The sequence below is a fragment of the Schistocerca nitens genome, chromosome 1 (assembly GCF_023898315.1).
Source record: "Schistocerca nitens isolate TAMUIC-IGC-003100 chromosome 1, iqSchNite1.1, whole genome shotgun sequence".
Lineage (NCBI taxonomy): Eukaryota > Metazoa > Arthropoda > Insecta > Orthoptera > Acrididae > Schistocerca > Schistocerca nitens.
This window is the reverse complement of record NC_064614.1, coordinates 788,725,776-788,738,546: the sequence shown is the minus strand read 5'-3', so window position 1 is coordinate 788,738,546 and position 12,771 is coordinate 788,725,776. Positions and strand designations below refer to the sequence as shown.

At 47.7% G+C, this 12,771-nt stretch overlaps 1 protein-coding gene and 1 pseudogene across 8 annotated transcripts in view; both read left to right on the top strand.

Annotated features, from left to right (window-relative positions):
• Positions 1 to 12,771, top strand: part of LOC126262041 (la-related protein Larp4B-like) — a 504,153-nt gene that overhangs the window by 436,866 nt on the left and 54,516 nt on the right. The window lies entirely within an intron of this gene.
• Positions 278 to 394, top strand: LOC126208553 (5S ribosomal RNA; annotated as a pseudogene).

Here is a 12,771-nt window from a genome sequence, read left to right as displayed (position 1 = left end):
ATGATGTTGGACGATAAAGAATGTTGCAGGAAGCCCATTACTTGTTCTGTGATGGCAGACGCAGAAGTGAAAGGCTTACAAAGTGCTTGGTGGACAATATGGCAATGTTGCCTTTTGGTGGTCAGACGTGATTGACCGGAATCTTGACGATGAGTATGCTGCGCTCAAGCATCCATGCAGTCCAATATCGCTCCAGTCACACCCAAATTCTTCACAAATCTGGATATTGTACAATTCGACCAACTGGCCAAATGGAGCCTCCCTTCGAACTATGAGCGACAACGGCCTTGCCGCAGTGGATACACCGGTTCCCGTGAGATCACCGAGGTTAAGCGCTGTTGGGCATGGCCGGCACTTGGATGGGTGACCATCCAGCCGCCTTGCGCTGTTGTCATTTTTCGGGGTGCACTCAGCCTCGTGATGCCAATTGAGGAGCTTCTCGACCGAATAGCAGCGGCTTCGCTCAAGAATACCATCATAACGATCGGGAGAGCGGTGTGCTGACCCTATGCCCCTCCTATCCGCATCCTCCTCTGAGGATGATACGGCGGTCGAATGGTCCCGGTAGGCCACTCATGGCCTGAAGACGGAGTGTTCGAACTATGAGGTGCTGATAACGCTGTCTCAGACGAGTACGCGGCATATCCATGTCCCGCATTGTGATTGCGCTGTTCACACTTCTTTTATACTCTGCGAGGCCACGTAATGACTCTAAATAGGAAAAATACTAACGCATTCTGGCAGCCATTCTACCTGACACAGAGAATTGCAGCTCTGACAATACATACCCACCGATGCTGTGCAGACGTACAAAATTACATTGACACCCGACTATGTCTTCTGGGTCCTTTACTCTTTTTGTCACTCAGCGTAATTGCAAATACAGTGAAATCTCCCTTATGCTGGTTAATTGGGGTGAATTCTGGTCCGAATTACTGACAGTACGAATTATAGAAATGTTTTGTAAAATATTTATCTGAAGCTATAATTAAGAATAATAATACAGTGTATGCAGCGATTAAAAAAACTAGGTGAAGTGCTACATTACGTGAATTGCTGCACAGTATGTTTGCTTTAAAAGAAATTAATGTGATGATATCACAGTAATGAACAATAGGATTAAAGAAACTGAAGGTACGATACATATCCAAAGTTTGGATTAAAGACACTTGAAATACACGCTAATACAGCTACACATTACTGTGTGTTTTCAAAAATTAATGTCTGCCTTGTACTGGAAAGCAATTTGTTACTGTAAAATTGTACACAGTTTACCAGTTATTTGCTGCTGTCGTCTTGGATCCGCAATGATAGTATTTACGACAGCCAAAGAGGCACTACTGCCTTGTGTTAATGTCATGGCAATATTTTTATCCCCAGTTTCTGTTGTTAATAGCTTAAAAAAGGAACATAATTTTGGTTCAAAATTGTTAAGGCTTTCGTGGCCACTTGTTGACAAACTGCCTATTGGCTTCTGTCTCGGGTTCTTCGGCCGACGTTCATCTAATGATTTTTCTGACGTTTCGCCAGCACGAGTGGCTGGCATTGTCAAAGCTTCACCCTCCATTGCCGGCAATGGAGGGTGAAGCTTTGACAATGCCAGCCACTCGTGCTGGCGAAACGTCAGAAAAATCATTAGACGAACGTCGGCCGAAGAACCCGAGACAGAAGCCAATAGGCAGTTTGTCATAATTTTGGTTGACACTCTCTTGTGCACTGCTCTTTTATCACGTATTGTGTTTTGTTTTAGGGAAAGGAATATTTTTTGAAACCCGCATTAATGTGAATAAAGTTAATAAGTGTGACCGAATTGTCCCTTACGTTCGACAGTTTAAACACTGATCCATTGCCTTTACATTCACTGATATCGTTGACTTCCTTGTAATGATGTATAGCGGAGGGTACTTCTGGTTCTATTATCTGACAGTCCCCTTTCCTGTTCCATCCATGAAAGGCGCTTGGGAAGAATGGTTGTCGGCGAACCTCCGTATTAGCTATAATTTCTCACATTATCACGTTATCATGGAAGCAGCGCGTTGTCCGACTCTTTCCGAAACATACTGACTTGTACTTTGAGAAAGAGTCCCTCCACGATGGACACCGTCTCTCTTTTAGCGTCTGGCACTAGAGTCCGTTGAGCATCTGCGTAACGCTCTCACGCCGACTAAACGATCCCGTGACGAAACGTGCCGCTCTTCGTTGGGTCTTGATCTTGTACAATATATCTCTTCCGTTATAACAACTTAGTAAGAGTCCCAAACAGATGGGCAATACTCAAGAATCTGTCGAACAAGTGTTTTGTAGGTCACTTCACTCGTGGATGAATTATATTTCCTTAAGATTCTTTCTATGCATCTCAGTCTGGCATCAGCTTTTCCTAACGTTTGTTGTATATACACTCCTGGAAATGGAAAAAAGAACACATTGACACCGGTGTGTCAGACCCACCATACTTGCTCCGGACACTGCGAGAGGGCTGTACAAGCAATGATCACACGCACGGCACAGCGGACACACCAGGAACCGCGGTGTTGGCCGTCGAATGGCGCTAGCTGCGCAGCATTTGTGCACCGCCGCCGTCAGTGTCAGCCAGTTTGCCGTGGCATACGGAGCTCCATCGCAGTCTTTAACACTGGTAGCATGCCGCGACAGCGTGGACGTGAACCGTATGTGCAGTTGACGGACTTTGAGCGAGGGCGTATAGTGGGCATGCGGGAGGCCGGGTGGACGTACCGCCGAATTGCTCAACACGTGGGGCGTGAGGTCTCCACAGTACATCGATGTTGTCGCCAGTGGTCGGCGGAAGGTGCACGTGCCCGTCGACCTGGGACCGGACCACGGATGCACGCCAAGACCGTAGGATCCTACGCAGTGCCGTAGGGGACCGCACCGCCACTTCCCAGCAAATTAGGGACACTGTTGCTCCTGGGGTATCGGCGAGGACCATTCGCAACCGTCTCCATGAAGCTGGGCTACGGTCCCGCACACCGTTAGGCCGTCTTCCGCTCACGCCCCAACATCGTGCAGCCCGCCTCCAGTGGTGTCGCGACAGGCGTGAATGGAGGGACGAATGGACACGTGTCGTCTTCAGCGATGAGAGTCGCTTCTGCCTTGGTGCCAATGATGGTCGTATGCGTGTTTGGCGCCGTGCAGGTGAGCGCCACAATCAGGACTGCATACGACCGAGGCACACAGGGCCAACACCCGGCATCATGGTGTGGGGAGCGATCTCCTACACTGGCCGTACACCACTGGTGATCGTCGAGGGGACACTGAATAGTGCACGGTACATCCTAACCGTCATCGAACCCATCGTTCTACCATTCCTAGACCGGCAAGGGAACGTGCTGTTCCAACAGGACAATGCACGTCCGCATGTATCCCGTGCCACCCAACGTGCTCTAGAAGGTGTAAGTCAACTACCCTGGCCAGCAAGATCTCCGGATCTGTCCCCCATTGAGCATGTTTGGGACTGGATGAAGCGTCGTCTCACGCGGTCTGCACGTCCAGCACGAACGCTGGTCCAACTGAGGCGCCAGGTGGAAATGGCATGGCAAGCCGTTCCACAGGACTACATCCAACATCTCTACGATCGTCTCCATGGGAGAATAGCAGCCTGCATTGCTGCGAAAGGTGGATATACACTGTACTAGTGCCGACATTGTGCATGCTCTGTTGCCTGTGTCTATGTGCCGGTGGTTCTGTCAGTGTGATCATGTGATGTATCTGACCCCAGGAATGTGTCAATAAAGTTTCCCCTTCCTGGGACAATGAATTCACGGTGTTCTTATTTCAATTTCCAGGAGTGTAGTCACACCAGTTATTGTCGCTCTGAATGGTTACTCCGTCATATTTTACGGTGGTTGCTATTTCCAGCAATTTGTGTCTACTAGTTTCATTGCACAGTAGTGCACTTCTTCCATGTATGCACAATACGATACATTTATTTACGTTCAAGATCAGTTGCCGGTCCATGCACCATTCATCATTCTCTGCGCGTCTTCCTGAAGTTCGCTACAGTCCTTTGACTTTGCTACCTTCTTAGAAACAACGGCATCATCTGGAAACAGCCTCACAAAGCTTCCGATGATGTCGACTAGATCATTTATACTGAGGTAACAAAAGTCATGGGATAGCAATATACAGAAATTCAGATGGTGGCAGTGACGCGCACACAAGGTATAAAAGAGCAGTGAATTGGCGGATATGACCGCACGAAGGGAGTTAACAGACTTTTAACGCGGAATGGTAGTCGGAGCTAGACGCGTGGGACATTCCCGTTTTGGAAATCATTAGTGAATTCAGTATTTCGAAATCCACAGCGTTAAGAGTGTGTCGAGAATACCAAATTTCAGGCATTGCCTCTCACCAGGATAACGCAGTGGCCGACGGCCATAATAACGATCGAGAGTAGCGGCGTTGTCAGTGCTAACAGACACGCAACACTTAGCGAAATTTTTTCCCAAAGAAAATTCCGCACTGGCTGCATCAATGATTTTTATTAAATCTGCGACCGGTGTCGCACCATTTATCGGTGCATCCTCAGGCAATCTGTACAAAAAATAATATAATAAGAGCTCATACAACTAACTATTCGTTCCCCCAATTCTGAGGTATAAAATGAACTTTTAAACAACCAGTTTTTTGAATGAGACAAGAAAGTACTCACATACGCTATTTATAACATGGTAATTTTGAACCTTGCCCTGTAGCCACTCCCAGCCATTCACGTCTAATATGCAGTCATCTGGTGAAAGCGGTAGTTAAAATTTAAAAATCTTTTTCTTTTATTTTTTTTTAATGATGGGTGCGGCAATGACCTAGAAAATAAAAATAAAAAACGATGCTGATAAAACTCCCCTAAACTCGAACGACGAAGAGCGCAAACATTATCATGAATAAACAGTGGAATTAGGGCCATGTAAACATATGAGAACTTACCGTGCAAGCTGAGAGGAGCCGCGCGGAAGCGGACACGGCCTGGCTGACTGGCCTAAACCCGGAAAGCGCTCACGCAGCGGCGCGAGGATCGCCAGGGGCCGGATGACGTGTACAAGGGGTGAAGAGTGGGGGTGCTGAACATTTGATAAACAATTCCTTATGTCTATTTTTTTAAAAAATCTAGTACCATGCTAGGTGGCCAATATAAAACATGGCAGTTGGTTACAACCATAAGGCCGACCGGAGTGGCCGAGCGGTTCTAGTCGCTACAGTGCGGAACCGCGCGACCGCTACGGTCGCAGGTTCGAATCCTGCCTCGAGCATGGATGTGTGTGATGTCCTTAGGTTAGTTAGGTTTAAGTAGTTCTAAGTTCTAGGGGACTGATGACCTCAGCAGTTAAGTCCCATAGTGCTCAGAGCCATTTGAACCATTTTAAAACCATAAGAATAATAAATGTGTTGGTTCTGAATGCGTAAGGCCCGGAGTACGCATAAAAATATATAGGACAGAACCTACTAACAAGCAAGCTATAGGAGTAAGGCTACCTGTTTAAATAATCAAAATTTTCTAAAGACCCTTGTGCCTCAGATCGGTGTGGGCATTAAGTGAGGAGCGAGGGGATTTCTTCAGAACTCTTGTATGGTGAATGGTGGGGAGTGGCTTCAGGGCAATGTTCAACGTTACCGTGTTATAAATAGCGTTTGTGAGTACTTTCTGGTCTCATTCAAAAAACTGGTTCATTTTATACCTCAGAATTGGGGGAACGAATAGTTTGTATGAGCTCTTATTATATTATTTTTTGTACAGATTGCCTGAGGATGCACCGATAAGTGGTGTGAAACCGGTCGCAGATTTAATAAAAATCATTGATATAGCCAGTGCGGAATTTTCTTTGGAAAGAATGTCGAAGTTTGGCTGTGGTTGCCCGCCCTACAAAACAACATGTTACTTAGTGAAATCGTTGTGGGACGTACGACGAACGTATTCGTTAGGACAATGCGGCGAAATTTGGCGTTAATAGGCTAGGGTAGCCAAGGGCCAACGACAGTGCCTTTGCTAACAGCACGACATCGCCTGCAGCGCCTCTCCTGGCTCGTGACCGTATCAGTTGGACCCTAGCTGGCTTGAAAACCGTGGCCTGGTCAGGTGAGTTCCGATTTCAGTTGGTAAGAGCTGATGGTAGGTTTCGAGTGTGGTGCAGACCCCACGAAGGCTATGCAAGTTGGTGCTAGGCTCTATACCGGTGTGGACTGTGTTTTCGTGGAATGGATTGGATTCTCTGGTCTAACTGAATAGATCAGCGACTGGAAATGACTATGTGGTGCCACTTTGGAGATCAGTTGCAGCCATTGATGGATGTCATATTGCCGAACGTGTCACCGGGCCCCAATGGTTCGCGAGTGGTTTGAAGGACGTACTGTACAATTCGACATAATGATTTGGTCATCCAGATCGCCCGACATGAATACCATCGAATATGTACGGGGCATAATCGAAAGATCAGGACGTGCACAAAATTCTGCAACGGAGACACTTCCGAATTTCGCTGTTTTGGAGGACTATAGAGGCAAAATGGCTCAGTATTTCTGCAGAGGCCTTCCAACGATTTGTGGAGTTCAGGCCACGTCGAGTTGCTGCATTACGTCAGGCAAAACGAGGTCCAACACGATAGTAGGAGATATCCCATGACTTTCGTGACACCAGTGTATATACTGTAAACAGTAACGGTCGTGTCACAGTTCCATAGGGTACTCTTACCTTTACATATGTAAAGTTTGCAGTGTAGTTTTGTATCCAGTCCCAAATAGTTAATAGGAATATAAAAAAAGGGGAGGAAGGTTTATCTGTTTAGCAAGAGTAATAGAAGGCAGATTTCAGACTACCTAACAGATCAAAACGAAAATTTCTGTTCCGACACTTTCAATGTTGAGTGTTTATGGAAGAAGTTCAAGGCAATCGTAAAATGCGTTTTAGACAGGTATGTGCCGAGTAAAACTGTGAGGGACGGGAAAAACCCACCGTGGTTCAACAACAAAGTTAGGAAACTACTGCGAAAGCAAAGAGAGCATCACTGCAAGTTTAAACGGAGCCAAAACCTCTCAGACAAACAGAAGCTAAACGATGTCAAAGTTAGCGTAAGGAGGGCTATGCGTGAGGCGTTCAGTGAATTCGAAAGTAAAATTCTATGTACCTACTTGACATAAAATCCTAGGAAGTTCTGGTCTTACGTTAAATCAGTAAGTGGCTCGAAACAGCATATCCAGACACTCCGGGATGATGATGGCATTGAAACAGAGGATGACACGCGTAAAGCTGAAATACTAAACACCTTTCTCCAAAGCTGTTTCACAGAGGAAGACCGCACTGCAGTTTCTTCTCTAAATCCTCGCATGGACGAAAAAATGGCTGACATCGAAATAAGTGTCTAAGGAATAGAAAAGCAACTGGAATCACTCAACAGAGGAAAGTCCACTGGACCTGACGGGATACCAATTCGATTCTACACAGAGTACGTGAAAGAACATGCCCCCCTTGTAACAGCCGTGTACCGCAAGTCTCTAGAGGAACGGAAGGTTCCAAATGATTGGAAAAGAGCACAGGTAGTCCCAGTCTTCAAGAAGGGTCGTCAAGCAGATGCGCAAAACTATAGGCCTATATCTCTGACATCGATCTGTTGTAGAATTTTGTAACATGTTTTTTGCTCGAGTATCGTGTCATTTCTGGAAACCCAGAATCTACTCTGTAGGAATCAACATGGATTCCGGAAACAGCGATCGTGTGAGACCCAACTCGCTTTATTTGTTCATGAGACCCAGAAAATATTAGATACAGGCTCCCAGGTAGACGCCATTTTCCTTGACTTCCGGGAGGCGTTCTATACAGTTCCGCACTGTCGCCTGGTAAACAAAGTAAGAGCCTACGGAATATCAGACCAGCTGTGTGGCTGGATTGAAGAGTTTTTAGCAAACAGAACACAGCATATTGTTATCAATGGAGAGACAGACGTTAAAGTAACCTCTGGCGTGCCACAGGGGAGTGTTATGGGACCATTGCTTTTCACAATATATATAAATGACCTAGTAGATAGTGTCGGAAGTTCCATGCGGCTTTTCGCGGATGATGTTGCAGTATACAGAGAAGTTGCAGCATTAGAAAATTACAGCGAAATGCAGGATGATCTGCAGCGGATAGGCACTTGGTGCAGGGAGTCGCAACTGACCGTTAACATAGACAAATGTAATGTATTGCGAATACATAGAAAGAAGGATCCTTTATTGTATGATTATATGATAGCGGAACAAACACTGGTAGCAATTACTTCTGTAAAATATCTGGGAGTATGCATGCGGAACCATTTGAAGTGGAATGATCATATAAAATTAATTGTTGGTAAGGTGGGTACCAGGTTGAGATTCATTGGGAGAGTCCTTACAAAATGTAGTCCATTAACAAAGGAGGTGGCTTACAAAACACTTGTTCGACCTATACTTGAGTATTGCTCATCAGTGTGGGATCCGTGCCAGATCGGATTGACGGAGGAGATAGAGAAGATCCAAAGAAGAGCGGCGCGTTTCGTCACAGGGTTATTTGGTAACCGTGATAGCGTCACGGAGATGTTTAGCAAACTCAAGTGGCAGACTCTGCAAGAGAGGCGCTCTGCATCGCGGTGTAGCTTGCTCGCCAGGTTTCGAGAGGGTGCGTTTCTGGATGAGGTGTCGAATATATTGCTTCCCCCTACTTATACCTCCCGAGGAGATCACGAATGTAAAATTAGAGAGATTCGAGCGCGCACGGAGGCTTTCGGACAGTCGTTCTTCCCGCGAACCATACGCGACTGGAACAGAAAAGGGGGGGGGGGGTAATGACAGTGGCACGTAAAATTCCCTCCGCCACACTCCGTTGGGTGGCTTGCCGAGTATAAATGTAGATGTAGATGAAATTTGGTCCGATGATCGGTAGTCTCGTAATTTTTTTTTTTTTCACTAAAAGACCGCGTGGGGCTGTATCAAATGCCTTGCTGCAGGCCAAGAACACGGCGTCAACCTGAACACCGATGCCTACAGCGCTGTGGACCGCGTAGTCAAACTCTTTTCGGAAGTCAAAAGTACCTCACACTGTGAAGTTCAAAACGTGGAGTAAGCAGAGGAGATGAGTAACGGGGAGGGCACGTGGAGTGTGAGCGTGATTGGTGCGGAAGTGGCGCAGCTGCCGCGTCTGCAACCCCAGCAACAGGTCGGCGCGACAGCTGGCCGCTGCCAGGTGCCTCCGTCTTTGTCGCAGGCGCTCCACATTGTGGCTCCCCTCATTCAGTACGGGGCCCCGCGTCTTTTAAATATTCCCAACAGCCGCCTTCCTCAGTACCGCCGGTGTCAGACTTACGTAATAAACAGTGATGCACATGCAGGCTATAGGTTCCTCTCGAGAGCACAGAGCACACTGTCTCAGCAGAGGCAGAGTCTAGCCGGTCCCAGCTGAAGGGTAAAGCGACCCCTAGACAGTGGATAACTACCCTGGTGTCCAAAACTTAAGGACGACAGTACCTTTGACGGCCGGTGTGGCCGAGCAGTTCTAGGCGCTTCTGGCTGGAACCGCGCGACCGCTACGGTCGCAGGTTCGAATCCTGCCTCGGGCATGGATGTGTGTGATGTCCTTAGGTTAGTTAGGTTTAAGTAGTTCTAAGTTCTAGGGGACTGATGACTTCAGATGTTAAGTCCCATAGTGCTCAGAGCCATTTGAACCATTTGTTGACAGTACATTTCGCATGATCCTTCACTACAAAGTAACGTAGCTCTACGCAACTAGAACGGTACATAGAAAGAACTGCTAAAGTATAGTACAGAATACATACGCAATGAGACGAACAGAAATGGCACTTATTCAAAGACATTATACTGAAGTCCTTGCTGTTTATAACGGTCCCCAGCACATTACAAAAGGCGGAACACGGTTCCTAATGGGGTGTACGATCACCAGGGACAGTAGTAGATGCTCTCGAACGTGCTACCATGTTGGCAACAATGTTGATAAGGTGTTGTTGTGGTAAGGCGTTCAATTCCTCTATCAGTGCGGTTGACAACTCATAGACGGTCGTTGGTGCCTGTGGACGAGATGCAGTAGGTCTGTGCCTCGAATTCTACATCTGCTCGATGGGATTTAAGTCGGGAGAGCGGGCAGGCCGGTCCATTCGCCGCATAGGCTCTCCTCCGGCTGCGCTGTTCGATGCGGTCACGCATTGTCATCCAGAAAAGTGAAGTAAGGGCCGAATACAACCCTGAAAAGCCGCACATGGTGACGGAGTACAGTGTCACAAAAACGTTGACCGATGAGAATACTGGGTTAAAGATTTGGAGCTCAGTACGGCCGTGCAACAATGCGCCTCCCCACATCTAGATCTGGACCACTTCGACCACCAAAAAGACCATGTCCAGCAATATTCTTGGATGCATCACGTATACTTTTATGGCTAAAGTTGGGAACACGTAATGTACCGAGGAACATTTTCGAAAAAGATCGTTTCGGTGGTCCATGTGTTATGTTGTGCGAATCCACAATGTTCATGGGAGTTATTGACCTCGAAATCGTTACACAGCGGAGGGGAGAAGCTCTTGGAACGCGAGGAGGAGAGGATATTTGACGAACGGATTGGCCTGCTCCAATAGAGGAGGTGTGGGATGCGTCGGAAGACAGTTGCAGCACATCCACACGCAGCAACGACCATCCAACAGTTGTCAGCCGCTCTGGTGGAGGAATGGAAGCCCTGCCACAGAAATTCCTCGCCAAATTGTGGCCAGCATGTCAGCACGTCGCAGAGCACGCATTGGCAGTCCGTGATGATCACACACCCTCTTAAGGACCATATCCCGCGCCGGCCGCTGTGGCCGAGCGGTTCTATGCGCTTCAGTCTGGAACCGCGCGACCGCTGCGGTCGCAGGTTCGAATCCTGCCTCGGGTATGGATGTGTGTGATGTCCATAGGTTAGTTAGGTTTAAGTAGTTCTAAGTTCTAGGGGACTGATGACTTCAGATGTTAAGTCCCATAGTACTCAGAGCCATTTGAACCATTTGAACCATATCCCGCCTTTTGTAATGTCCAGGACACCATCATGAATCGCGGTGACTTCATTGCAATTATTTTAATAAAAGTTATCATTTCTGTTCGTCTCATCGCGCATTTTCTTCATTTACCTTCTGTAATATACTGTAGCAGTTCTTTCTATGTACAGTCCAAGTTTCATCGAGCTATATTACTTAGCAGTCACACATCATGCGACAGTCACTTTCGTGCTTAAGTTCTGCACACCATTGTACTTAACAGTGGAATAAAAAGATTTATGTAACGGGACCATTACACATTCCCCACTTGAGCTCCGTATGCAACGGCCTCTTTGCGCACAAAACATTAAACTCCAATCTTCCTTCCTTCTTCTACACTCGTGCTCATAAATTAAGGATAATGCTGAGACATGGTGAAACAACGCTCTGGTGGGCGGTTTGTGGGTTTAAATCACCTCGGGGTATGACCATGCGGTGCATTTGACCTTACGGTCGTCGCACGGTGGCGCTAGGAGCAGTCCACATACGCAGAGGTGTGTTGATGCATGTCAGAGTACGGTGCAGCGAGTAAGTGTGCAGACGTTTACAGACGTGCTAATGGTCACTGTGTGTTGAAAACGGCTCAAAGAACACATATTGATGACGTTATGAGGGGTAGAATACTAGGGCGACTGGAGGCTGGTCAAACACAGCAGGTCATAGCACGGACCCTCCGTGTGCCACAAAGTGTGATCACAAGAATATGGCAACGATTGCAGCAGACAGGAAACGTGCCCAGGCGCTACAGTACGGGACGTCCGCAGTGTGAAACTCCACAAGAAGGCCGAAATCTCATCATCAGTGTTCGCAGACGGCCACGGAGTACTGCAGATAGCCTTGCTCGGGACCTTGCCTCGGCCACTGGAACAGTTGTCTCGAGACACAGTCTGCAGACGACTGAACAGACATGGTTTATTCGCCTGGAGACCTGCAAGTTGCATTCCACTTTCCCCTGATCACAGGAGAGCCCATAAAGCCTGGTGTCAAGAACACAGTACATGGTCATTGGAACAGTGGTCCCAGGTTATGTTCACGGACGAGTCCAGGTATAGTGTGAACAGTGATTCTCGCCGGGTTTTCATCTGCCGTGAACCGGGAACCAGATACCAACCCCTTAATGTCCTTGAAAGGGACCTGTATGGAGGTCGTGGCTTGATGGTGTGGAGTGGGATTATGATTGGTGCGCGTACACCACTGCGTGTCTTTGACAGAGGAACTGTAACAGGTCAGGTGCATCGGGACGCCTTTTCAGGGGTGCTGTGGGTCCCACGTTCCTCCTGATGAACGACAACGCACGGCCTTATGAACGACAACGCACGGCCCCACCGAGCTGCCATCATGGAGGAGTACCTTGAAACAGATGATATCAGGCGAATGGAGTGGCCTGCATGATCGCCAGACCCAAACCCCATCGAGCACGTCTGGGATGCTCTCGGTCGACGTATCGCTGCACGTCTTCAAACCCCTAGGACACTTCAGGAGCTCCGACAGGCACTGTTGCAAGATTTGGAGGCTATACCCCAGCAGCTGCTCGACCACCTGACCCAGAGTATGCCAACCCGTTGTGCGGCCTGTGTACGTGTGCATGGTGATCACATCCCATATTGATGTCAGGGTACATGCGCAGGAAACAGTGGCGTTTTGTAGCACATGTGTTTCGGGACGGTTTTCTCAACTTATCATCAATACCGTGGACTTACAGATTTGTGTCGTGTGTGTTCCATATGTGCATATGCT